The sequence below is a fragment of the Canis lupus genome, chromosome 23 (assembly GCF_011100685.1).
Source record: "Canis lupus familiaris isolate Mischka breed German Shepherd chromosome 23, alternate assembly UU_Cfam_GSD_1.0, whole genome shotgun sequence".
NCBI classification, from domain to species: Eukaryota; Metazoa; Chordata; class Mammalia; order Carnivora; family Canidae; genus Canis; species Canis lupus.
In genome coordinates this window covers 32,045,362-32,073,008 of record NC_049244.1, presented here as the reverse complement: position 1 = coordinate 32,073,008, position 27,647 = coordinate 32,045,362, and the positions used below count along the sequence as shown (strand labels likewise).

At 47.2% G+C, this 27,647-nt stretch overlaps 1 protein-coding gene and 2 long non-coding RNA genes across 5 annotated transcripts in view; 2 read left to right on the top strand and 1 right to left on the bottom strand.

Moving 5' to 3' along the window:
• Nucleotides 1-27,647, bottom strand: part of EPHB1 (EPH receptor B1) — a 474,596-nt gene that overhangs the window by 365,560 nt on the left and 81,389 nt on the right. The gene's annotated exons all lie outside the window — the stretch shown is intronic.
• Nucleotides 10,430-12,925, top strand: LOC111091944. The gene is made up of 3 exons (XR_005377050.1): nucleotides 10,430-10,553; nucleotides 11,163-11,371; nucleotides 11,868-12,925. It is a non-coding gene; the product is annotated as an uncharacterized LOC111091944 (long non-coding RNA).
• On the top strand, nucleotides 13,002-19,587 carry LOC111091947. The gene is made up of 5 exons (XR_005377053.1): nucleotides 13,002-13,133; nucleotides 14,561-14,773; nucleotides 15,300-15,353; nucleotides 16,259-16,481; nucleotides 19,278-19,587. It is a non-coding gene; the product is annotated as an uncharacterized LOC111091947 (long non-coding RNA).

Genomic DNA, 27,647 nt, shown 5'->3' with positions numbered 1-27,647 from the left:
TGGCAGAAGTTGGTCAGGGCCAGGGACACAAGAGCCATCCTTTTAATCCAACAGAGCTAAACATATCTTTCCCACCTCTGCGAGGGGAGGGGGGGTGTTCTCTTCCTGTCTCTCCCTCCCCTCCCCCACTCCATCCATTTCCTAACTCTTCCACCTACCTTCTTTCCAGGACAGCTTCCTTTTCTGGAACCTGGCATGGTCCTCCTTATTCTGCTGTTTGCCTCCTCTAGCTGGCACAGCAAATTCCCTAATTTTGATTGCTGAATCTCAGGTGAATGTTCTATACATAGAGGTGCACTTGCCTCCTTGTCCCTGATGACGTGGATTCCATCTCACCGTGCCAGGAAACGAGCTGGTCAAAGCCACTTTTTCCAGCCCCCTTCACTGATGATCTTAGCCACATTCCATGCATTTGACTGCTTTCTTAAGCACCCTGGCCCTGACCAACTCTAGAAATGACACAGTCATCTTTCTACTTCACCTCCTTCTTTTTCCTGGCCCCGGGGTCACTCCCTGCTCCTCCAGACCCCAGTGTGGTTCCGCATGTAATATGTTGCCCCCAGCCCCACTCCTCGCTACACCCACTCACGATTCCAACACCTGCAAACCCAGCCCTGACCTCCTGCTGGCACTCTAGTCCACCCACTTCCTCTCACAAGCCCTTTCTCCACGCTCTCCCCTCCTCACCACCTCTTGCTCACCCATGCAATCACCAAGCGCTTCTTGGGGAAACACAGAGAAAGTAAAACAAAATAGGCAGCAAACACATGCAGATTAAGCAGTGAGTCCTAAGTGCTACTTTTCATCCTATTAAATCTGAGGTGAGCCGGGGTGCATGGTGGGTGTGATGATTGGTGACAGGCTCTAGTGTCACTCCCAGTGACAGCACCAAGAAACCTTTTTGGAAAGCATTAAGTGGAGCTGTTTCTCATGCCACGGTTAGGTCTGAAGGTCCCTATGGTCGAAACTGTCCTTGAGAGTCCCCAAGGAAGGCACCATGCTAGAGACCACCATGTCATCTTTCCAGTTCTCCAAGCAGCCCAGAAACAGATGGCCCCTTTCTGTGGCTAGGTGCCAGATGAAGCAGTTGGTATACACTTAGGTGCCAGAGAACACAAAAACCACGCATCTTTAACACCAGAATCTTTAATGAGGGTGTGGGGAGAGATTTCCAGAATGGGAGACTTGTGGGAGGGAGGAGGGTTGAGGGATCAGCAGAGACTGTATCCCTTCCCCTGTGTACATGTACATGTATGTATGTATTTCTACCCTTCCTCCTTTGCTAGAGCTGAATTCTGGTCACTTAAATGTGCATATGATGCCACTCTGTACTTAGAACAGCTCTAAAGGTATTCAAAAATAATCCATTCTTCAGAGTTTACCAGAAGAAAGAAAACACACTATGAAGGAAAGTGAAATACAGATCTACTTATCCTAATTTCATGAAACAGAGGAGTGGTTAAGTATTATAGAGCCACTTGATGGATGATGACAAAGCTATCAAAAATGAAAATGGCAGAGATCATGTAGAACAAGGAAAATATGAGCATTAAATTTGTATGCATCTGGACATACTGGAAGAGGAATCACCAACAAATGAACTTCTGAATTTTATGGCATAAATCATTACTGTAAAAAAGGAGGAAATCTGCAAATAAATGCCTGTTAATTGAATGAGGGATTGCTCTTGCGTAGGGAAATTCAAAGTCCTAATGGTGCAGCTGGCAGGCTCCACAGGGACAGAAGACAGGGTCTTGAGGCTCAGAAGGAAGCCACTATGAGTCCTATTACTGGCTGCTGCAGGCTCCAGCGGGGGGGGGGGAAGGGGGGATCTCAGTCAGGGGGTTGCGGGCATCAGTCTTCACATAGCAGCACTGTGGGGTGGGCCCCCTAGAGATCTCAAGGCTGGGACCACGGGACCCTGACCAGGGCGCAGACCTGCCACTCATCTTGATCAGAATGAGCTAGAACAGGCGGGAAGCTCCTAGCACTCCCAAGTTAACTTCCAGCAGGATGATTGGGGTGGAAGGTGCTGCCTAAATGAGTTTCGTTTATGCCTTCTGATAACCACCACTCCAAGGCTGTGTTGGAGAAGAATTTTCTCTATTTGGCAACCATCATTTGATGGTCTCCCAAGGAGGCCTAAGGAGGAGCAGTAACTGGAGAGGGAGGGAGGAGAGAAGATACCACGTCACATGTCCCTGAGTCAGAACCTAAAACAATTAACTGAGAGACACTGATGATGAGAAGCAGGGCACAAAAAATCAAGACAAGTTCAGGATATTTTCCTGCCCCAAGGGGAGGGGAGAAGTAAAAGCTCTCTAAACCAGAGGTGAAACCTCCCTGAATTCCTTCCTCCATGGGTTTCAGCTCATGTGACTATGCAGGTAGGGAGGACTTGGATCCCCATGCTCCAGTGGGCATGGCCCAGTGCTTCCAAGGGGTCTACAGGCTGGTCTTTGGGGACCAGCTGGGGAGAGGTCCTGGCTGGAGATGGGCTGGCCTATCCTAGCTCCAGCACTGTCGCTGAGTCTGTGGTCACTTGCCCTCCCCGTGCTGTGTCAGTTTCCTCAACCATCAGATGAGTGGACTTGACCACCTCTCAAGGGTCCTTTCGTGTTCCTCTGTCCGTCATTCCCTGCTGTTATTTCTAGCAGCCTTTCCAAAGTAGAGAAGCTTTCCTGTGCCCTTTCCTGGAAGTGATTTTTGGGTCAAGTTACATAAGCTCCAGGCTCCTTATGTTGGGGCTGCTCTGTGGGCTGCTGATGGGAACAGATTTTAAATCATCCCTTGCCATGTTGAGTGCAAACACACCATCACTTCCGTGCCTAACAACACCAGGCATCAATGAAACTTCATATTTAGCAGATGTTCAGCAGTAATTACCTGGACATCAGATACATTCTCCCTGTTTAATTACTCAGCTGTGGTAGCCCCAAATGCCCTCCCACATGCCACTTCGAGTGCTCACATAAACACACTCGAAGCATTGCCCTTGATTCTGACCAATTAGGGAACCAAATGAGCACCTGGGGTGATAGCAGGACAGGCTTCTGGGCCCCAAGCAAGGACTCCATATCATCCCAACCTGTGGTGATATCCTGGAGTTGACAATAATGATGATGATAATATTGATGGGACCATAAGGCTTACAAGAGAAAGTTGTCTGAAGCAGCTCTGGAAGAGTTAGGTGGGGGGATGAAACAGGTTAAGGCCCCCTGGATGGCTTCCAGAAAGCCTGCCAAATTGATATCATCTTTCATGAAATCATCCCAGACCAGGTCAGACCCCCAAGTGTGGTCACTTTTGCTAATAACATTCACCAAGAGTGATGTATAACCAGGATGCCAAGTGTTGCTTTCAAATGAAATGAGTACCCATCCAGGTAACCAGAAAACCTACATCGGCTCACCAGTACACGCTCTCTCCCTATAGACAAGCTGCATGTAGAGTCGTGTTATCCAACAGGTACAGGGTGACTGATGGTAGAATTAAGTACTTGGGGGGCCTGGATGGCTCAGTCATTTCGGTATCTGACTCTCAATTTCAGCTCGTGTCATGATCTCCAGGTTCTGGCTGGCCCCCCGACCCCACACTCCCACCTTCCACCCCCCACATAAGGCTCTGTGCTCAGTGGGGAGTCTGCTGGAGGATTCTCTCTCTCTCCCTCTGCCCCTCTCCCCTGCTTGAGCATGCATATTCATTCTCTCTCTCTCTCTCTCTCTCTCTGAAATAAATAAATAAATCTTTTTTTTTTTTTTTTTAAGAATTAACTACTTAACAGCATCAGGCTCCAGCAAGTTCTGTCCTCCTCTACCCTAGGGATGTACTAGACATCACTTATGAATAGTACTCAGAATGAACACTGCCGTCCCGCCAGCACAGTGCTGGGATGGACGCCACCAGTCTTTGCTTCTGTTGGCATGATCAATCACCCCACCCTCTGTTATCTGCTGCCAGCAGACCCAACTTTCCTGCCCTCTGCTCAAGGGCACATGTCAAGTTGGCCTCTGTTTAGAGGCCAGCAACCGACATCTTCAGCCATTCAGTGACCGTGACCTGGCCAGCTGGGAAAGGTGACTCACCAACCAGAATGCCTATATCAGGACTATGATGTAAGACCTGGAAGGCTGAGACAGCTAGGAGGAGCCTAGGCCAAGTGGAAGCCAAGTTCAAAAGAAGCAAGAGGTTGGAGGGAGGGAGGACACACTGAGAGAAGAGGGAGAGCACGTGCCTGGGCGGGGGGAGCAGATAGAAGGGGACAGCCTCATGCTGGGCAAGGAGTAGCCTGGGGTCTCCCAGGAGCCTGCCTCAGTGGAGCTCACAGGGTGCTGCCTCCTGGAGCTGGCTCATCCAGCTTCTGCTGCCTTCCTGGCATCAAGCCCTTACTACACCCTGCCCAGTCACTCGGGAGGGTCTCCATTCCCACACTTCCTTCTAGTGATTCATTTTCCACAACAGAAATTCCCACACTTCAGTGAGATCTGCAGAAAGTGAAACCTTGTTTTGTTTGACCTTCCTCCTGGTCTAAATCAGTGCTGTCCAACAGAAATACAATACAAGTCATATACAGAATTTCAAGGTTTTCAATAATCATATTAAGAAAATAAAAGAGCAAAATTAATTTTAATAATTTATCCCAATATGACCAACATATTACCAGTGAAGCATGTAATCAATATAAAAATTATTGAGATATTTTATTCCTTTATTCATATCAAGTCTACGAAACCTAGGGTATGTTTAACTCACAGAACCTCTCAGTTAGGACTGAGCTGGAGTGGGGTGCAGGGAAGCTAGGTTATCCTCCTGGGGTGTGGCCATTTGCTCCCGTCCCCATCCACGCCGAGAGCCAGGCCTGCCCTCCGAGGGGATGCTGAATCTGCCTGGCCCATCAGGCTCACCGATGCCTGCACAGGGTGCTTCCTGCTTCTGATGCAGCCGCACTGCAGGCTTGGTCCCAGCTGCTGATACCACCATACACCCACTCCCCCAAACCTGTCTACGGGTTTCCCAGCCCGTGGCAGCCCCTCACTTTCCCCCATCCCAAAGTGGGGCTGTGGGGTGCAGGCACTCAGTTCCACCCTTGCCTTTCTCTCTTTTTGTCTTCCTCCAGGAACCAAAAGGATTTTATTTGTATCCTGATTGGGCCCTAGATCCTCATAAATTAAGGCCACTGTCTCTAGTCAGGCTCCTTGACTTTGGATCTTAGCTCTGCCCATTAGTGGCTACATGACCTAGAAAAAAACTAACTGACTCTGCTCTTCCTCTCTTTCCTTATCTATAAAATGGGCATGATCCCAATACTACCATCTCATAGAGCTGCTCTGAGGACTGAATGGCAAATACCCATAATACGCTCAGAAGAGAGCCTGCTACCGGGTCAGGGCTCAATGACATGAGTTATAACAGTGGAGCAGAAACTTCTCTAGCTCCTAGCTTCCTTTTTCCCTACTGGGCAGTATTTTTCCCTCCTCCTTCCGCCAACATCATTGGTGGAAGGGCTGCAGGGAAATAAATAAGCCTATAGATACAGAACAATATATCAGGAGATATTTCTTTTTTTAAAAGATGTATTTATTTATTTATTTATTTATTTATTTATTTGAGAGAGAGAGAGAGAGAGAGAGCATGAGCAGGAGGGGCAGAGGGAGAGGGAGGGAGAATCCTAAGTAGGCTCCATGCCCAGCACGAAGCCCAACTAGCAGCTCAATCTCACAACCATGAGATCATGACCTGAGCTGAAACCAAAAATCAGACACTTAACCAACTGCAGCACCCAGGCGCCCCTATCAGCAGATATTTCTAAAACAGAATTCCCATTACAATTAGTATACTCAATCAGGTCCCAGCCCAATCTGTAACTAGGAGCCAGCTTGTTGCTTTAAGGTGACTTCTGATATTTCTGCTCAGGTGAACAGTAGGTTATCACTCAGAGGCCACACATTCCCCCCGTTTCTAACACCTCTTAGCTGTCCCAACATTCTATCTATAGATTCAACAGGTAAATTTCTTTCCATCTGACTCTGGGATCCAATGGACACCTCTGAACTTCTTCCAGTGTGTTCAAACACCCCCTAAAGGACCTGAGGCAGCCTGCCAGGGGTCCTCCACCCCAGAGGTACATGTCTCTCACCACAGTCCAGAGCCTCTAGTTTCTGGGGAGCCCCTCTGGGCTCTTCTCTAGATTTTGCTGCAAACCTTGCCTCTGGGTTCCAAAGCTTCCCTGGAAGTCACTGCCTTAAATCTTACATTTTATTTTTTTATAACCCACTCTATTCTAGAAGATATAAGGTAGGTCTTACGAAAATTATGTAAAATATTATATCTAACTAACCACATAAAAATATATATTGCTATTGTGTACATTACCATACACTATATGTAATGTGGTGAAATTGTCTGGATATTGTGTTTGTGTGCGTGCATGTGTGCGCACACCTCTATGTTGTATGCTCATGAATGTATAGGAAAGTCACAGGTAAGCGAAACACAAAATTTAACAAGAGGGGGTAGGGATTATAAATGATTTTGTTTTCTCCTTACACCTTTCTATATTTTCTTAACATTTTGTAGAGCATCTATTTCTGTTTTATAAGAAGAAAAGCAATAAAAAGCTTTTAAAGAGACACAGGTAAGAATGAAAAAGCCAAGCCTAAAATAAAGGCATAATCTGGAGCCCCCAGTGGGGCTAAAGCAACTCATTTTCTATGGCCGAGCCACACATTGGGAGCCGGATTCTCTAACAGTCCATGGACGAGGAAACCCCGATCAGTTACACGGGTCACGGGGTCCACAGGACATAAACCGAATGATTGCACAGAAGAGCCCAGCCGTTCCTGATCCGGAAACCTGAAGCAAATGCCTCCCACGGGGCCTCACAGAGGGCGGTGTGTAACACAATGAGTGCTGCCGACGACACACTCACAGTAAACACCCAGGGTTTCCAGGGGCTGTTCGTCTACAGCCCCTCAGTGTGGGCTGATGGCATCTCCCCAAAGCGGGGTGCCGCAAACGCAAATCCTTGAGGACGGGCACCCAGGAGGCGGAGTTCGCAGTGGATCCCAGATAACCCAGAGGGAGACGTTAGAGGATCAAGGTGAGGACACAGATCACCTTTCAAAGAGCCTCCTCCTTCAACTCAGCTCTTCCTAGGCTCAGCTCAGCTTGGCTTAGTCCCCTGATGTAGGGCCATCAGAGGATCCTACACCTCTGCCCCAAAGAGGCTGCACACGCCCACTCCTCTACACCTTTGTTCACTCCACACACATTCCCTGAGCACCTCCCGGGCACACCTATCATCAACTACTCCCAATAACCCCAGGCCTGTCATACACCCAGGGCGCTGGCCAGTCCCACCTGATGTCATCTTGGAGCTTGCAGCAAGATAAACACCTTTTGTTTTGTTTTGTTAGCACAGAAGCCTCTGGTTAATCTCCAGGGCAGGAGAGGAACATGTGCACCTGCTTGCATGCCAACAGAGCAACTGATAGAAGCTTCTGGAGCGAGGGATTCCGGGGCTGAGTATGGGCTCACGTGAAGGAAAATGTGTTGGATGGACTCTGGTGCTGGTTGAGGAGAACGCACTTCACAGAGATGTGATGTTAGTCCTGCATGGAACCAGGCTGCGTACTTCTCCGCCCTGGCTCTAGTTCTGGGTGGTGGAGCCCAGAACCTTCTCTCCCTCCCCAAAGCTCTTCTCTTCTCTGAGAAGAGGCCAAGAATACTGCTGGGCCATGGTGCTTCTGATGGGGATCCCCCATCTCTATGCCGCAGCTACCAACTTTCCAAGTCCACGCCAACCGCAGACCTCTCCTCCGAGCTCCAGATCTACACAGCCGCGTCAAGTCCCCCAAACACAGCAGTCGTCCACCCCCTCCCATTTCAGCAAGTGGCACCACCATCCAGTGGCTGTAAAGGCCAGAAACCTGGATGCCACCTCTGACTGCCTCCCCGCCCCTTCCCACAGCCTTCACTAAAATCTGTTGATTTTATCCCTGAAACGGATCTGCCTTTCTTTCCGTTTCCAGGTTCGCTGTGAGACGCTGCCCCCGGGCACCACACAAACGGAGGCGCCTTCGGAGGCACCTGCTGCCTCTGCTGGCACCGCCCAAGCTGGCCGGGGCGGGGCGGGGGCGGATGTCCCGGAGGAGCCCAAGCCCGCAGCAGCTCCTCCAGCCGGTCACGTACGGCTCCTGTCCCCTCTGACACCAGCTCCCAGGGCAGGCTCACCTGGCTCTCTCTTCGCTTTTCTCTCATGTCTGCCCCCACTTCTGTTTCCACCTTCCACTCTGCTTCTTTCGCTCCCACTCCTTGGCCTTGACTTCTCTCTCTCCCTCCCTCCCTCTGCCCCCGACTCCACCCTCAGCCTGGTCTTCAGATGTGACAGTCAGAGTTGCCAGTGACCTCATCTGCCCGTCTGACTACGGATGGATACGTGAGGCTCAGGGTGGGAAAGCAGCTCCCCGTTCTCCCCACCTTCGGCCGGCAGCAAGGTGGACAGTGGGGATATCCCGACCCCAGCCAACACTGATTTTCCTTGTCCCTGTTCCTTACTCCGTGTCTGTGACCCTCCGCTGAAGACAGGGCCATCCTTCCTACAACACAAGTCAATAATCAAGATGCTTGGGGAGGTCTGTACATCCGTCTGTCTGTCTCTACATTTTACTGCACACATGGAATCCAGCGCCCAAAAATCTCAGAGAAGAGAAGTTTCATCCTCTCCAAATGTTACTTTTGTGGCTTTTTAGGTCTTCAGTTCTCCTCCTGGTGAGGCTGATGCATTCTGTTGCAATTGGATGCGCCTATAAAAATCCTCTTCAAAATCCCATCATTTCACCACAAAGGATTTAATAAAATACCACGAAAAGAGTACCCATAGGAAATACAGAGGGGGAGGGGTGGGGGAGCAAGCGCCTGACCCTCTGCCCTTCTCTCCTTGTAGCCCCATATGGTCTTGGCACAAGAGGGCCGCAGAAATCAAATAACATCTTCGGAACCCATCCAGATTTAACAGAGCCATCTGTGAGAATGCTGCTCGCCAGGGTGGGAGTGTCAGGGTGTGTTGTGGCTGCAGATTTAGGGTCCAGGCAGACTGCCAGAGGGGTGGGCAGCCGAAAGGAGGGGACCACGGAGGAGGACAGCGGTGAGAGGTGGGGGTAGGTGGATGACACCAGATGGCGGTGCGCTGTCCTGTTGTGACCACTTAAAACGGGTAGGAAAACACCCCTGAGGTGGGTTAAGTGCACAGCCGCTTGCACAGGATGAGGGCGGGGCACGTAATCTGAACTTGGACAGACCCTGACAGCCCTGGGGTTTTACCGAAAATCCACCTTTGGCCAGAGTTTCAAAACAGACAGTGAGCAAAGAAGGACACAGTAAGATCCCTGGCTCATCCTAAGGTCCATGGACACACGTCAGGTCTCCAGAGCCTGGCAAAGGATGACTGCTTGGCTCTGAGCACGGACACAGATACAAAATGCTAAACAAGGTTACAGGAGTTTTTTGTTGTTGTTCAAGATTTTGTGCCATTATATGATTTTCAGCCAACATAATTCACTCAATGTGAAACAAGGGGGATTTAATATTCATACCTTCTTTTATAAGACAACATGTGAACAAACCTCAGATCTGAAACAAACTATCCCTTGTCAGGCCGTGAAGAGTGACCACCCTGCCTATGGGGCAGAGCCCTGAGGACGATGAGCATGGTTGTGCCCCCACAATGAACTGGCAATGGCCCAAGGAACAAGAGTGCAGAAGCGAAGATAGCCCCCATTGAGCCCGGCCATACAAATATGCATCGAGTTCAAGGCAGACATCCACCAGGAAGGGGTGGGGGGGGGCTGCTGTCAGAAGAAGGGGATTCTAGAAGCAAAGTTACAGGAGGAGGATGTGGGGGGATGGAAAAGAGTGGAGGGGTGAATGAGAGATCAGAATGAAAGGGAAGAAAGGGGGTGGTGAGGAGAGGAGAGGAGGTTGTGCCAGGAGGAGCTGGACCGCACAGGACTGACACCCCATGGGGAAAAGGCTGTGGAGGAGACCCCAAGGAGGCCCCAAAAGGAGTCTCTCCAGAGACCCAACTGCCTTTGGAAACCTGTCACTGAGACAGGTGGCAGTGCATTAAGGAGCCAGGTAGGCAACTGCTCAGTAGGCTCCTTACAGCCAGGATCCTTCCCTTGAATCAAGTCTGTCCAGCCCTGGGGGCCTCAGTTTCCCTTTCCCTCTTGGCTGCTCCCAGCCAGATCCCAGAAGGACACAGAACCAGCACCTTTCCTTCCAAACATACTCAGACCTCCAGCCCAGGAGGAAACAGGGCAATGATCCAACAGGGAAGAGAGGAGAAAAGCAGTTCCTGATGGGGTAGAGGTCAAGGACCATCCTTCTATTGTGATGCAATTTCCCTTCCAGCTGCTTCTGCAGGGCTATCCACAAGGGGAAGGGGACAATCACCCTCCTGGCTCTGGACACACCAGCCGGGGGCATCTGATGTGGCTGACACTGCTCCATGCGGGGACTGTGTGGCCTTCCCTGTGCCCACAGAGCAGCCACAGGTGCTCCCCATGGGAAGCGGAAGTGGGCTGGATTATGACTCACCAGCCCCATTAGACAGCAAGTCAGGGATCCCCATAGCTTATGTGGGCACATAGTGCAGCCTGCCTCTACTGGCTTAGGAACAATCCCCAAAACCCTCTGGGGCCAGCATAAGTGGCTGGCACCAAGACCCCGACATCAGCCCCCAGGCTCTGTGACCCCTTCTCTCCTCCCTGTCCTGGGACATATTCCCCTTCTGGCTCCATGCCCCCGTTTCCCGGCCCTGCCTGAGAGGAGTCAGTGAGGGCAGGCCGAGAGGATTCTCAAGAAGACTGAGGGGTTCCCATCCTTATAGGCCCCCAATCTCATTCTCTCAAGCCCCAGACCAGGGATGTCTCCCCAGCGGCCAGTGTGGAGGACATCCTTTTACTCAGAGAAGGTCTCAGCCCGCATGCTGACTGGCCCCCCTGCACCGGGACGATGGGCCAGGCCCTCCTACCTCTCCTCCCCAGGGAGCTCCGTGCTGCTTTGATGTAGAAGGCGATGACATGGCAGTAACTGGTGGGAAGGAGCTTTAATGCTGCTGTTTTAAATGACAGCCATTGTTCCTTGGCAATTTTATGATCAAGGAAAAGAAAGAGGCCTTTTAAGAAGCAATGTAGCACGTTTAAGAAGCCCTAGAGGATTGGGGAAGGTGAAAGAATGAAGTGGAGCCACAGAGAAGGCAGCACCATGCAGGCGTCAATGACCTTGTCCCCTCCCCAGCACCCTAGAGCACCATCCGGGGCAGCTTGCCAACACAGCTGAGGGACCCCTGCTGCTGAGGTGACCCCCAAAGGTGAGCCCAGCAGACCCAGCACAAGGCAGGGGCAATCCTCTTTCCAAGGTGATCCTTCTCCCCCAGCACAGGGCATGTGAAGCAGAGCTTAGGGCGCACACCCAGGGCCATCCCCTGCCCTGCCCAGCAAAGACAGCAGTGTAGGGAAACGCAGTTAACCCAAACAGTAGGCACGGGCACAGGTGCTCGTGGTGTGGGCTGGGCTGCACTCCGGAGACAGCTGTCCAGCTGCTATGAATGAATGGCCGCTAACCCCTGATCTCCTAACTCTACCCTCGGGGGCCCCTCTTCATTCTCATGGTGGCAGCAATAGCTCCCCCAGGTGCACTCACCCCTCTGCAGAGGCAGAGACAGAGCTCCCCTGTCCTACTCCCAGGTCCACCTGCTGGTTCCCCTGCTCGTAGGCCATCAAGGGTTCTTAACCCAGATATCTCACCCCAGGGGCCAGCTGCACTCCAAACCTCCTCTTTCTGACCCTGGCCACTTCACCTTCCAGGGGACTTCTCGCCTCTACGTGCTGATGCTCAACTTCTCCTACAAAAGCTAAAAGATCCTTCTCCATGAAATCTTCTCGGTCTTCTTCTTAGCCATCTTTCTGGTGGGGCTCAGGGGTGGTACTCAAAGCATGGTCATCAGTTTCCTCTTGTTCACGATGCAATTTTTTGGATTCCACCCGGAAGTTACTCAGCAGAAACTCAAGACAGGGGAGCAGCAATATGTTTGGACAAGCCCCCAGATGATTCTTTTGAAGTCAAAGAACCACTGGTTAGGAGCAGTGGACCTCAGCCACTGGTGTGCACGCTGATGTTGGTGGCCTGGGCACCACACTTTAAGAAGCTCCACCTAAATCTCTGGGGTGCATCTGTCCAAGTGGTTCACCTGAAACTCAGGCCTCCTGCCTTAGGCACAGGTGTGGTCTCCACAGGGCAGGGCTATCCCACCTCCGTGGGCACTCCATAGTACCTACCCGGTACTCAATAAATAGCTCTTGCACTGGTCATAATCTACCTCTCCCTCTTCGCTGGGGAGCACCTGTGGCTGCTCTGTGGGCACAGGCAGTCAGAGGCTGGGACTTCTGGGCAGCCCGCTTCCACCATGAAGAGATCACCTCAAGCCACCAGAGGTCTTTTGCTTTCCCAGGAGCATTAGTGGGCTGCATGTCATGGAGGAGCTTCCTGGCAGGAAAAGCCCTCTCTGCCGGGTGGCTGGTGCCTTCAGGCTTGGCTGGAAGAGTGGCAGCCGACTGCAGCAGGGGAGGGAAACGACAGCTGGTGATGGCTCCCTCAAAGTCTCCGGCACCATTATCAAATCAGCACCATAATGGCAAGAAAAAGTTATTTCTATTTTAAATTGTCAATATTAATCTAATGCTCACGATGAATGGAGTGGTGATGATAAATGGGGTGTTTAATAAAGATGAAAGCTCCAGCAGCCTAGGAGAAAACCCCCTTTAACTTCAAGTTATCGTCTTGATTAAAATTTCCATTTTATTATCCTAATCAGCAATCTTTGTTCAATGTGCTACAATTTCTATTTTCTCCACTTAGAGAGATAATTAACAACACTATAAACATATTAAAAGTAAAATGTTTATTAAAATTGCTCTGTTATCCATATTTAACGTATTTTTAGTAATGCCTCATCGAGATAACCCTCGCCTCCAGAAAGACTACCCTAAAGCCCACCTCTGCTGAGAGCTTCAACCTGTTCTGAGGCCCCAGGGAACAATCCTCGTCCTGGTCACATAGTCCCGTATTCAACGGTAATGTCAGTTTAACTCAGTTTAATTTCATGATATTCAATCTGACATCTCTTCATGCAAAGCGTAAGAAACTCATTACTCTCCATTAGGAATGTGTGGCTGGGGTGGAGTGGAGACACAGATGAGAAACTGAGGCCTACAGAAATACAAATATTTCCCCAAATAAATCACCTTGCATCTCTATGGAATGCAAAGGTGTTAATTAAAAGGTATAACAAGAGGGACACCTGGGTGGTTGAGTGGTTGAGCTTCTACCTTCAGCTCAGAGCATGATCCCAGGGTCCTGGAATCGAGCCCCATGTCAGGCTCCCATGGGAGCCTGCTTCTCCCTCTGCCTATGCCTATGCCCCTCTCTGTGTGTCTCTCATGAATAAATAAATAAAATCTTTTAAAAAATGTATAATGAGCAAATAGCCATTAAGTACCACTTATGAGCAGGCTCAGCAGGAGGAAGCCACAGTGACTCACAATCCAGGGCCCGACTCCAGGCAGGGCTTCAGAGCACACAATGTTTGAAGGCCACGGTGGGAAAATTGTTTAAGCCTGATTTTTTTTTTTTTAACACAACTCTGATCCTTATTCAGACATGGAATCTGACTCCCCATATAGGACATCTGCTTTACACAATATGAAACACTGGAGCCAGGTAGAAGTTGCCACCTTAGCTCATCCAGTGACATTCCCTTCAAAGGCCTTCTGGTTTCCTCCTTCTGCCTTCTTAAATTCCTCATCTAGGGCAGACCAATAGGCTCAATCCACCCACCTTCTCATGTCCTTTCAACAAAACCAATTCAACAACAGATATGTCCTCCCCACAACCACCAGGAGTTTAGAAGCACCACAAGTGGCCACCATTCCCAGACAGGACCTTGGTTTGAAAGCACTTTGGCACAGATCTCACTTAATCCTCTCCAAGGCCTGGTAAAGTAGGTGTCATTTCTACATTTACAGATGAGGAAACTAGGTTCAGCGAGGTTAGGGACCTTGCTCCAAGTTGCATAGCAAATGGGCCGGTGGCAGTGCCATCTTAGCACTAGCCATCTCCTGGGGAGTCAGTGCTCTAGCACACTTCTCCAGCCACAGGAGGAGTAGCCATCTCTGATGCAGGAGGGGAACCAAGCCTGGCCCTGCTTGCTTTGGATACTCTCAGGGGCTCCCGTGAACAGCCTCTCTGTCTGGGATGTGTTTTTCCATGATGTGTGTGTTTTAACCCAGGTCACCTCTGGGTATCCTGGAGCCTTCCACAGGGAAGGCCACATTCTGTTAATCAGTGTGAACTGGCACATGCCCTCTGACCCCACGGGAAGGCAGGCATACCGGAGTTGACAACACTTAGGGAAATGAAGGAAACAGCAGTCCACATAGGCCCAGGGGTAAGGGCCATTAATCTCCCTTCACTGAAGGAAATGAAATCATTATGTCTGCAGCTACAGCATCCAAAAGAACAAATTTCCTGCCAGGATAATAAATGGATTCTTTTGTGTTCGCCTTGACTCCTGTCACATGACCCTCCTGAACCATTCCTCAGCCAGGTGACTTGGCGGCGTAAATCCCCAGAAGTTTCAGTTTCAACTTCTAAAATGGACCAGCGAGTGGCCCTGGCTGCCCTCAGCCTTTCCTCCCAAACCACCACTGCAAAGGTGAGCAAAGCTTCTGTGTCTTTTCATTCTCCACAAAAGCTTTCCTAAAGAGGCCTGTCCCCCGCCCTCAGTCAGGAGCAGGTTTTGGTGTAACTCCATGGAGAAGAGGGGGGAAGTCATTTTACCACTGAACAGACATCACCCAAGATGTACTTTGGAAACAATAATGAATAGTAAATATGAGCTATAAAGTTCCCAGGGCCAGCAGAGGAGCACCTGGGCAACGCTCCTGGTGATGTGCGTGGAGGGAACAATGCAGAGCTTGGGAGGTCGTGTGGAGGCAGCGTTATGGACAACCTGGGCTGCACTGGGTTGTGCTAACATCCCTTCGAATGGAACCCCAGGGCCCTGCCCTGGTAGGTCGCAAATGTGCAAGCAGTGAACCACTTCTTAATGGGCTTCTATTCACACACAGCACTGAGTACTCGCCTTCTAAAATGAGTCTGTGTTTGCAGAGAAAAACTATTGCTGGCTTAAAAGACTCAGGGAAAACCTGTGTGTTGATCTCTGCCCTCCTGTGCCCTAGGCCCCGGAGAAGAGGCAACAGAAGCAGAGAAGGAAATGCAACTCTGGAGTGCAGGTAGGCAGCCCCACTTCCCCAAGGGTGTGCCCCACTGCAGCAGACCTTCTGCAGAGGTAGATAGAAATGACCACAGGTCTTCTTCTCTCTGACCCAGGCAAGGAAACCTCCCAGTGCTAAATATATGTGTGTGTCTGTGTGTGTGTATGTGTGTTGTGGTGGGGAATATAGCCCCAGGCATCTTACAAAGGTGAGGATGCCTCCTCCATGAAAAGGAAAAAAAAAAAAAAAAAGCAAGAGCTCCCTAGGCTCTCCTGGACTCCACTGAAAAACTATGTATGACATGTGAGTGCTTTGGGGTAAAACAATGGATAGAAGTGATAAATTTCTGAGCAAGAAAAATAAAATGGCAGTGTGAGCACACAGATGACCACCACCATGTGACATCTGCTGGGTCATCTCCCCAAAAGAGACCAGACCCTGAGATTCTATGGGATGAAGGAAGTGGGTAGGCAGTCTTGTCTCTACTTAACTCTGGCTCCCTGCCCCTGACCAGACAGCTTCAAAGCCACAGCAAAGCGTCACAGACACCAGATCCCCCACTCAATGTCATTCCTCTGACTTCTATACCTGTGGCTTTTCACTGATGCCTGCCATAGCTCTTGCCTACAGGATTACAAATTGTCTATTTATATAGCTGTCTACTCTACTAGATGTGCTTCTCCAGAGCATGCATCATGTTTCATTTATCTTGGCATCTGTATAAAGATGGATGGATGGATAAACCAGATTACCCAAGGCATATTATCTTCATTAATCCCACATCTTATGGAAAGAAATGAAATTAATAGTTACAAAGCACTACTTCAGGCTGGGTATTGTTGTAGATGACTTCTATATCTTATCTTATTTAATTCACACAAATATCCCAAGAAGTGATTTTTATTTTTGACATTTTTTTTCAGATAAGAAACCAAGGATCAATACGGGGAAGCACTCTACTTGAGCCCCAAAGCTAGATCTGCATGAGTCCACATCCAGTGTTTAAATGGATCATGCCATCTGTCAGCCATCTTTCATATCATAAGTGCAACAAACATTTGTTGGGCACCTGCTGCGCACCAGGCTTGATGCCACACGTGGAGGATTCAAAGACAAATCCAAAGTAGATTTGGATGGAGCTCTTGAGTAAGTAGAGGAGGAAACTCAAGCTCTCCACAGACTCCACAGCCAAGAAAAAGCTGATCACATCAAAAAATACACAACCGGGTAGAGATGCATGGCTAGAGCAGAGGGAAAAGATTACTCTCTTTTTTAAAAAGTAACTACAAAGTTAGGCAAAAGTAACAAAACAACGCTTTCAGCACTCTGGAAATTTATCAGAGACCATCTGAGAAGTGTTTATATTTCAAAGGCTAAACATTGGATAAAAAGCGGTGGGAACCTGTGTCATTCTTGCGTAGGGCTGCTTCCTTCTTCCTACCCACCCCCCACCTCAGCTGACATGGAAATTCTGCCAGGAAAGGAAATGACATGAAAAGAGCGGAGGTGTGGGGTCAAAGAGGACTCACTTGATTTGGAGTGGCTGGTGATGCCCACATCCAGGAGCACTGTCAGTAGAAGTGAAGATCTCAGAAGGTATGGCTGTGGTCACGGTTGGGACAAGCATATTTCTGGCTGATTGAGGCTAGACATATATCCAGTGAAGCCAGAGAAGACCCAAGATATTCACATCCTACTGGCAGCACCAGCACTGTGCTTACTCATAGGAGAAGCAAAATCAAAGCCAGAGTATATTTCAGGATGATATGAATTTTGAATGTGCTTTTTTACCCACACGCAGATCCATGAACAGAGAATGGGAGACTTACTGACACAAAGTATTTGAGCACAAACTCTGTTGACCCTTGCAAGACCCCTCACCTACCCAGATAGGGGGGTTACCCCAAGAGAGTAAGATAAAACATAAAAACACAAATAAAAAAACAAAAACAAAAAACAAAAACTGGGGCAGTCCGGGTGGCTCAGCGGTTTAGCGCCACCTTCAGCCCAGGGTGTGATCCTGGAGACCCGGGATTGAGTTACACGTCGGGTTCCCTGCATGGAGCCTGTTTCTCCTGCTGCCTGTGTCTCTGCCTCTCTCTCCCTGTGTCTCTCATGAGTAAATAAATAAAATCTTTAAAAAAATAAAAAATTAAAAAACAAACTGAACATAGAACACATCAGTGACCACACACTTCAGGAGAGACAAATTTCACAGATTTAGCCCAGGCAAGTTACTAAACAAATAAACAAACAAAAACAGTAACAGTCTTCAAGAGGAACAAAAAAAAGAACCCAGAGTTGCTAAATATATTATCTAAGTGTCCAGCTTGAAATTTAAAAAATATGATACATCTAAAGAAACAGGAAAGTGTGATCAATACTCAAGAAAAAAAAAGTGGTCAATAGGAACTGTCTCTGAGTCCCAAGATATTGGATTCAGCAAAGACTTCAGATCAACTATTACGAATATGTTCAACAACCAAAAGAAACCATATCTACTGAATTAGAAAAATGTGACAACAATGAATCAACAGAGATTTTCACTAAGGAGACAAAAATTATAAAGAAAGAACCAAATGGAACTGGAGTTGAAGAGTATAGGAACTGTAATGAAAAACTTACTAGAGAAACTCAATCAAAAACTCAAGAAGGAAAAAGGAAAAATCGTGAACTTGAGACAGATCAATAGAAAGTACCATATCTGAAGAACACAGAATGAAGATTAAAGTGAAAAGCACCAGAACCTTGGAAGCCTGTTGGATAACATTTAGCACATCAATATATGTGTGATGAGAGATACACAAGGTGAAGAAGAGAACAGGAGACACAAAAATTTCTGAAAAACAATGCTTCAAAACTTTTCTAATCTGATCAAAAACACTGATCTATACACATTCTGGAAGCTCAATGAACCCAAAGTTAAGGAGACTCCCACATAGATACACCATTGTCAAGCTTTTAGAAGACAAAACAGAGCATGTAAATGCAGCAAGATAAAAATGATTTATCACATACAAGGGAAATCAATCTGATTGATACTGATTCCTGAAATGGAGTCCCAAACACAGTGGAATGATATTCAAAGTGCTCAAAGGAAAAAAAAAAATCTGCCAATCCAAAATTCTATATCCAGCAAAACTATCCTACAAAAAAAAGAAGGCAAAATAAAGACATTCCCAGATAAATAAAAACAGAGGGTATTCATTGCTAGAAAATATCCCTCACAAAAAAATTGTAAAGGGCGTCACTCAGTATAAAAGAAAATGAACCAGAAGGTAATGTGGAAACACAGAAATGCATGAAAAGAAATGATAATGGAAAGGCTTACTAATGTCTTTCAAAAACACAAGATTATGAAGTAATAATTATAACACTGTACTGAGTTTACAGCACCTACAAATGCAAGAGACACAATAGGAATAGCATAAAGAAGAGGAAGGCATCACTTCAACAAGGCCATTAAGGATGTGGGGGGGTCTTAAGAGGTGGTGACAGTGGCAAAGGGACTTCAGGCAGAGAGAACTCAACAGCCAAAAGTGTAGAGACAAGAAAGTCATGTTTGAGGAAGTGCAAGTTGTCTGATTTGAGGGCCAGGTTGGATTAGGTTGAGATTTGCCTAAAGGTAATTAAGGAGACCTGTGGAAAGCCAGGCTAAGGAAATAGGACTGGTTTTTTCCCCATTCAAAAGGAAACTGGAGGGATTTTTGTTTTGTTTTTTGTTTTTTATTAGAGAAATAAATCTTTCTAATCAGTGCCTCAGGAAAGTGTCTTCTGGCTACCAGCACTGCAATGGCTCAGGTCCCAGATGGAATGGGTGCTGTGATGGCATGGCTCCAGATGGCATGGGCATGCAAGAGTGAGGCACGTTATGAGGGAGTTTTCAGGAGCCCACTGGAATTATATGTCTATGATGTCCTCTTACTTTTATTCTCTCCCCAGCTCTCAAAGTCGCTGCCAACAAGCTCATCAAGACATAAAGCAATGAGGGAGACCCCCAAAGAGTGGACACTCGAATGAATAAGGGAATTTTTTCAAAAAAATTTTTAAGTAGGCTCCATACTCCATGCCCAGCACGGGGCCCACTAGGGGGCTTGAACTCACGACCCAGAGATCAAGACTTGAGCTGAGATCAAGAGTCCAATGCCTAACTGACTGAGCCACCCAGGTGCCCCATGAAAGAATTAAATAAATCCATACACAATGCCAGACTCTCTGATAAACGCTCCAAATTCCCTCACTTAAGCCTGAAAAGGAGATTTTATTAAATGCATTTTGCAAAGGAAAAGACTGAGGACATACTGGCTGGCCTAAGGTTCATATAAGTATAAAGTAAAAGCAGGATTCAGATGCATGTGTGCCTGATTCACTGCTCACACTCTTCCCACAGTTTCAGCCACTCTTCAGGTGAGAAGGCCCCCACTCCCAGAATAAGCTCTTGCAATCAAATCAGTGGTGAAGTGAGTAGAGAGCTGTTTAAGCTAGACTCATTCCTGCGTCCTTTTAGGAATCTTTCGTCTCCGTCTGTGTTCCCTAGAAAGCAACACACCCAAGCTCAGCATTGTGCAGTGGTGAACAGCCTCAGTATCTCTGCCTACTCCCACCCCCTACACGCAAACACACACACACACACACACACACACACACACACACACACACACATATACACACTGACATATGCCTTTTCAGGAAAGACAGTGCCACCAAAAGGCAGCCCTGGGCCAAGAGCATGAATACCAAGAGGAATAAGCCTGCTGGGGCAGGAAGTCCTGCTCCTCCAAGGCTTCTGGGCTGGATCTGAACATGGGGCAGCCAAAGCATCTAATGGAGTTCTGGGGACATCCTAGCCACTGTTTGTTGTTCACATCAGAGCTCTTCACAGAAATCATGAAAACAACCCAGGAGGAACGGGGGATTCCAGTCACAATTCAGTGCCAGTGAGTTCTGCCTCTACTGGTGGGGCATGGCATACACATCCTCTGCTGATGGGGCATGGAGAGGGGGACTCTGAAAGTGTGGGAGTCCAGGGAAGGATCCCATCTCCTACAAGGGGCCCTGAGATGGAGCAGCACATCACATGCAGTTCAAAACTCACCCTTCCTAATAATACCTGCCAATAACAGCCCAGAATGAGTCAATCTGGAAGTGAGCTGAAGGGCTGTGAGTGGCCAGAGCCACTAACGTGTCCACCACTGTGCTGGAAGCACTAATGTGTCCACCACTGTGCTGGAAGCTTCTCTGGGGACTCTTGAAAGGAGGGGACCTCATATCTGCCACCAAAGAAGAGGCCAAGGGGACAGGCAGGGAGTTGGCATTTACAACATGTACCAGTTCTGCGCACTGTAAAATGGCATCCACATTACAACTTTCTCACCAACTTCATAAAATACATTTTATTGGCATTGTTATGGTTCTAACTCAGACAACTTCATAAAATTTTTCCTTCCTACGAAGAGGGTGCTGTTACACATTCACTCATTTGAAAGACAGAAGTTCAATTGCCAAGGCCCATTTCATTAAACATGCACACTAAGACACTATTTTGTAAAGGACTAGGGCATACACAGACTATTTATAGTGCTTTAATTTAGAGGTTTTTAATGCAACCAACTACACGGAGATGTAAAAAAGAAAAAAAAAAGACAGAAAACATGTTTTCATCAAAATTTAAAAATTGGGTAACATCCCCTTGAAAATACAGAAGATGAGGCAATGCCCATATAACTAGATGGGTAATGGGCTCATCTATCTCCATGGCCCCCATTATGCCATCTCACCTGCTTACAAAACCTGTAGTGCCTGGCAAGCCTGAGGCCCTGCTCTAGATGACTCACACACACTATCACAGGAGTCTCCTACAGGCCAAGCCCTGTGCCAGGCACCATGGGGAACTAATCGAGTAAGACCTGATCTCTGTGCCCCAGCGATTCATTCTACCTGGAGAGACAGATAGACACACAGAAATAACTGACCAAAACAGGAATGAGAACAAGACAATAATGGAGGAGCCAAGTGGAGATAAAGAGATCTCGCAGGCAGAGAGAAGCAATGGGGTCCCACAAAGAAATGTGACTCCTTGCTCCAGCCCCAAGACTTTCTAGTGGGATGGCCTAGAGTCCCTAATGAGGTGTCAGTCCTAGCCCATCCTAAACTAATCCTTAACAAAGCAGAAGCACATTCTACTTTTCACTTGTTTTTCCCAAAAAGTGCCCCAGGGTCCACAGTAGAATCACTTGGAAGCTTTTTCATCCCACACACAAACAGTCCCCACTATCTAAGGAGTCAGACTCCCTCCTTACAGGGGTGAGGGGTGATGGGTGAGGGGTTTCTGCTCACAGGGACATAGAAAACTCTTGCCAGGTGGCTCTGAGGTCCATATCGTATTACTCAACCACCGCCCAGCCCTATGCCAGAGCCCATTCAGGCTACAACCTCTCCATCAGGGATTTGTCCACAGCACTGGTCATCCTACTCAGGGATAGCCTGGCCTGAGGCTAGACCTAGTCAGGAGACCAGGATTTGGCATCCTTGGTCTTGTGCTTGAGCGCATGGCACAGCAGGGCTTCCAAAGTGTGCCCAAGGGCAGAGGTATTTTAAAGACATGCCAGTGTCCTCTTCTCATAACCTAAAACCTCTTTCTTGGCTCCTGTCACATTCTCTTCCCCAGGATTCATTCTACCCCCTCCTGTCTCATGAGAGGCAGTGGCTGATGACACAGCCAGAACACCCAACAATAAAGTAACAGGCTTTAGGAGTCCAGGTGAAGCTCAGATCATTCATTCTTTCAAGGACAGGAATTAGCCACCAGCCAATAATAAGCATGGTAAGGACAGGGCTGAGCCCATTCATTGTGCACTGATGATGGGAGAGCACAGGACTCTGCAGAATCAGCAGCACTGACAAAGACAATTCCTTGGGCCTGAACGATCTAGTTCACATCCTAACCCTGAGAGTTCCAGATTATGTGTCTTAGCCTGTCAACCTCTGAATCTGTAAAATAGGGATCATATTTGGGGGCTGCACATTGAGAATCAAATGAGAGGACTTAACACAATGTCTGGCAAAAGGAGGCAGTATGCAAATAAATATTGGTTCTCTTCCATCTGAACATTATTTGATGAATTAATGAATATACAATAGAAAAAAAAAGAATTTACTTGAACATGTTCCAGACCACTTCTAATTACTCCATTCTTTTGTTTTTATTAGAATTTCCCTGGGAGTAGCGTGTTCACCTTCATTTTCTAGCTTCAAAGTTACATGCAAAAAAGCTGCCTTCTTTTTATGTACTTCTCTTGTAATTAGGGTACACTGCCACCAGGTGGTGGTGGCTGCTTTGGGCTCATTAGCAAGCTGGAAGCTCATGAGTTGTCTTAGATCTAGCTACCACCATGAATTTTCCAGATATTAATTTTCAAAGAGCAAGAAAGGCTACATATGATTGATTAGAAGATTCTATTAAGTGAAGGATTTTTTTTAAAGGAAAGTGCTAAGCAATTATTCTCCCATGACTTTCAAGCATAGCATGAGAGGGTAAGGCTTTAAATTTGGGCAAAATAGATGACATAATAGAAAGAACTAATTGACCAACAGGATAATAACATTTTAGAATAAACTGCTAGGAGACTGTAGAGAAGACACTCAGGGGATGTTCCCAAGAGCTAAAATAAGCCCAGAAAAGCTATGAGGGGACAAAGAGATTAGGACAAAAAAAATCAGGAAACCAGGATTTTCTTTGGGCTCTGCTACCCAACACACTGTGAGCCCCTGCCCAGATCACCAAACTTTTCTATGCCTCAGTTTCCTCACTATAAAAGGAGATGAGGGCGTAAAGGATCTCTTGTGGCTCCCGTGACCTCAGCTGACACATATCTTCAACCTTTCTGTGTTGCATCTCCCTGATCCGAGCCTCTGTCTTCCCTTGTGATGATAAATCTCCACCGCAGGCAGACCCCAAAGCAGTTGCATGAAATCTGATCACTGGTGCCTGAAGGTGTTAAGGGGCCAGAGTGGGAGACCAGCACAGTCCGGGACCAATGAGTCCCTAAAACTTCTCAAATAGTCCCAAAGCTCAATCCCACTCAAACCACATCCCAGTTCTGTACTCCCTATACTCCTGCCCTCACTGCTTGTCTGTTCTTGGGGTCCACCTAGATGCCATCTCCTCTTTGTGTATGGCTATGTGCGTGGCTGTGTAACATCCAGTGCCTGTTCTGTGGGGCAGGGATCACAGCTTTTCTTATCTAGAGAGCACCCTCAACGGAGAAACAGCATGAATGAGACTATTCATGTTCCCTGCTTTCCTTTGAAATCCTCCTTGTATGGATGTGGTAAAAAAAAACAAAAACAAAAAAATCCATCAAATAGCCCCTAACATCTAGCTCCTTCATATTGGCTAATTCTCAATCTTTGGCAGCCAGGGGAGAACTTTCTGTAAGATTCCATTCCTTTGAAAAAATCATGCTTGTAAAAATATGAGCAAACAAGTCCTAAGGAAGCCCCAGGCCAAGAACACTTCTCTCTTGCCCACTAAGATTCAGCCCCGCAGGCCTCCTTTCCAACAGCCGCACACCTCCCCTGCTCCAACAAAGTCTGCACAGCAAGACTGGTTGTCGCCTCCCCTGCCATCATTCTGGGCAGCTGGAGCATCCTGCACAGCAGCCTGAACCCTATGGGAACCCTCTGGTGGTCATTCTCAAGCTTATGTCAACAACATCTGCACCCACATGAACCAAGAGGAATGACAATCAGGGATTCTTTAGGAGTAAACCAGGTTTTAAAACATCATTTAAAAAAATTAATCTCCATTTAAAACATCAATTTGCCTTTTTATGGCCAAAAATATACACTGCAGCTCAAAGAATCATGAAATAGAAAATACATTCTTCAGCTACGGGGTACTTGAAAGACGAGGTTATTTTAATCTTTTAAAGGAAAGTTTTACAAATAGGTCCCAATACGCTCCTGACACATTGGTTGCTAGTAGTCTCCATAGAGAAAGGGCTGCAGCCACTCTTTTAACTGCAGGGACACGCTGGCCTGCAGCCACATGAACAACTAGCGATCATCCTTTTTCAATATCAACTCTATGAGTCAAACCTCAGCATGAACGCATTAAGAGGTAGGTATTTGCTGATGACTAATTTCGGTAAGTTAAAGTCATTACCTAAACTCATCAGAATATTAAAATGATAAAATAACCTTTTATTAACAGTAGCCTCCTCTATAAATATAGAAACAATGTCTTCTTTCTTTAAACAAATTTATTCGAGATTCGTCACTTGGGAATTGGAAAAGTAGGAGAGCTTCTATTTCTTTTCCGGTCAATAAATTAGCAGGAAGGAGAAGGTAAATGCTGAAGTCGCTGCATAATAAACAATATTGCATTTCTTATCTTGATTAAACTTAGGCTGATTCATATTTACTGCTATTTTTTAAGCCCGCATTTCATATTCATAACTGAAAAACTAACAACGCGTGTGCATGGTTTTGTTAAAATGTGCTTTTATTGAATGTAGATATTTATAATGTGTAAATAGGTGGTTTTAACCAAACAAAATAATTTGAACGTCTGTTATTTCTGTTACACTTTATTTGCTTAATATAGTTTAAAAAAATTCACCAAATATATATCATTTCCCTGCTAGATTGGAGATGGTTTCCCTCTTAATTTACAAATATCTGCTTCAATTTGTGTGAATAAAAAAAGTTCCTAAAAGATTACTACATTTTCAGATGCAAAATTAAACACAGACAAATGAAGTTAATTCTCTAAATGCACCTTTTAAAAAAAATCCTGCATCTGATTTATGAAAATCTAAGAGCTTAAATCCATTATTAATAATTTACTTTTTAATTGAAAAAGCTAAGTATAATATATGTTAAAATCATGCCTTGCATTGACTCTTGCAGTCAAATCAACTTTGGAACAAATAGGGACTGATCGTGCCTTTGGGGTGCTCAGTGTGTCCAGCGTGGCCCGGGACCAGGATGGCTCTGCCCACCGGGTTCCCAGTGGACAGCTCTCCCAGAGGGAGGACGCATCCCTTCTCCATCTCCAGACACCCCCTGCATCAACTTCTGCCCTCAAATGAAATGTGCACAGAAGATACAAACTGCTATGACATAACCTTTCTCTCAAACCTTTTTTATGAAGAAGCTTGCTGATTCTTGGTAGAGCGCCAGTCATTTCTTATTAGGACCAAAACAGCTCCCATACCTGCAGCCTCCAACCTTCAACCAAAGGAGGCCACAGGCAGGGAGACAGGAATCCCCAGGTTCTGATAAAGGGGATGCTGATGTGGGGCTGAGAATGGATACAGCCCTGGGGAGCCAGGGAAGCCCTGACACACCTTCCTTGGCCTTCCTCCTTCACAGAGCCACCATCTTCCTCCTTCAGTGGCCTGTCTTCTCACCTCCACCCAAGTCTGCTCCACTAGGCTGGATGTATCACATGCTAGGACAGGAATAGCACAGGCTTTGGAGTCAAGCTCTTCTGGACTGGACTCTTGGCTGCCATTTCTACTTCTGTTAGGCATGTCATCTCATCTCTGTGGGCCTCCATGTCCTTAACTATAAAGTGTTGTAGTCAAGATTCAAGATAATACTGGTAAAGACAGTAGGCCAGTGCCTGGCTGCTCTGTCAACATCAACAAATGTCATACGCACACATATGTGAATCTGTTCCCATTATCAGCTCCTCTGCAGGGCTGGCAGTAGCAATCATAAGAGCTAGAATCTGGAATCTACCACCAATAAATGCTGTCCAGCTCAGGAAGGAGAAGGGATCTCTGGTGTTCAGACACCAGTCCCGCTGGGATAGACCTGGTTTCTCCACAGTCCCTACCACCTCCAATATACGCACCAGTATCTCTCACTTCAAGAAAAGGCATGGCTAAGGCACTACCATCAGAAGTCCTATACCTGTTCAGATGTTAGCACAACTTCTCCCATGGTCGCCTGACCTCTGACAGAACCAAGAACCTGAATCCCAGACACTCTCTGGAAGCCAAAAGAGGCTGCCAACCCATTACACATGTGTCCACCCAACCGTGAGAGAGCGCCTCTAAATTACCCCCTGTTCACTTGACTGAGGAAGTAGCATTTGTTTTTATTTTCCAGGACAGACAGTCAATCACTCGTATGTGGCAGAAATAAAGATAAATACCACCCATTGAACTTTAAATCAAAATGCTAATCCCAGGCTGACTTCTCTGTCAAGGTCTGACACTGAAGTAATTCAGCAGGCTTTGATTATACCCAAAATTAATGCTCTGGTGGAGATTATGTCTATTAATCACAGATTTTGATGGTGTGGCTGTTCATGTTCCTCCACTGGGTGACATCCAAAACTGCCCTAATGGCCAGGAGACCTTTGCCTGGCTGTCCTCAATTCAAAGATTATAAGACAACCTCCAACTGGGAATATTTGAAAAGACCACCTGATGTTAACAGTAAAAAGCTCAAAGGGGAGGGCCATCTCTAAGAAACAGCTAGAAGGTGACATGTTCTGAGCATTAAAAAAAGGTAGAGCACTATTTTGTCTTTACTAATGACCAAAGAAGAGAGAATGGGACTGGCCAATCTGAATCCAGCAGAAAAGATCCTAGAGTGGATCCTGGGGATGATCACACCAAAGACAGTCCCAGGCAACCTGCCCTCACATCCCAAAAGACCACCCATAAGTCAGTTTGGTTTGTGTGGGGAGAAAAAAAAAAGAGAAAAGAACAAATCTTGGCTCCAGAGGTCTAAATGGGATAGTTAGGAATCCAGATTGGAATATCAAATGTCCATTTCATCTCTGCAAAGCTGGAGTCCCTAAACCTCCCCTTCAGTCTGAGCCTCTCACTCAATACCTATTTATTGGTTGCTTACCGTGTATCAGGCTCCATTCTAGGCACTGAAGAGATGTCTGAACAAAACAGAGTAAGATCCCTGTCATCATGCAGTTTGCATTCTAGGGAACCTGGCAATTGGTCTGGTCCAGTCTTCCATTCTCCACCCAAAGAGCCACAGAAGCTGGTCTGTTCCCTCTGTCCGAGCAGCCTTCGGCTATCAACCACACAGCTGCCAGGGCAACTTTCTTTCTTTCTTTCTTTTTTAAAGATTTATTTATTTATGATGGACAGAGAGAGATTGAGAGAGAGAAAGGCAGAGACACAGGAGGAGGGAGAAGCAGGCTCCACGCCGGGAGCCCCACGTGGGACTCGACCCCGGGACTCTAGGATCGCGCCCTGGGCCAGGGCAACTTTCTTAAAGGTAAGTGGTTCCCCTCCCTAAAATGGAGAGTCCATGCTTCTTAGGGGTCTGGTG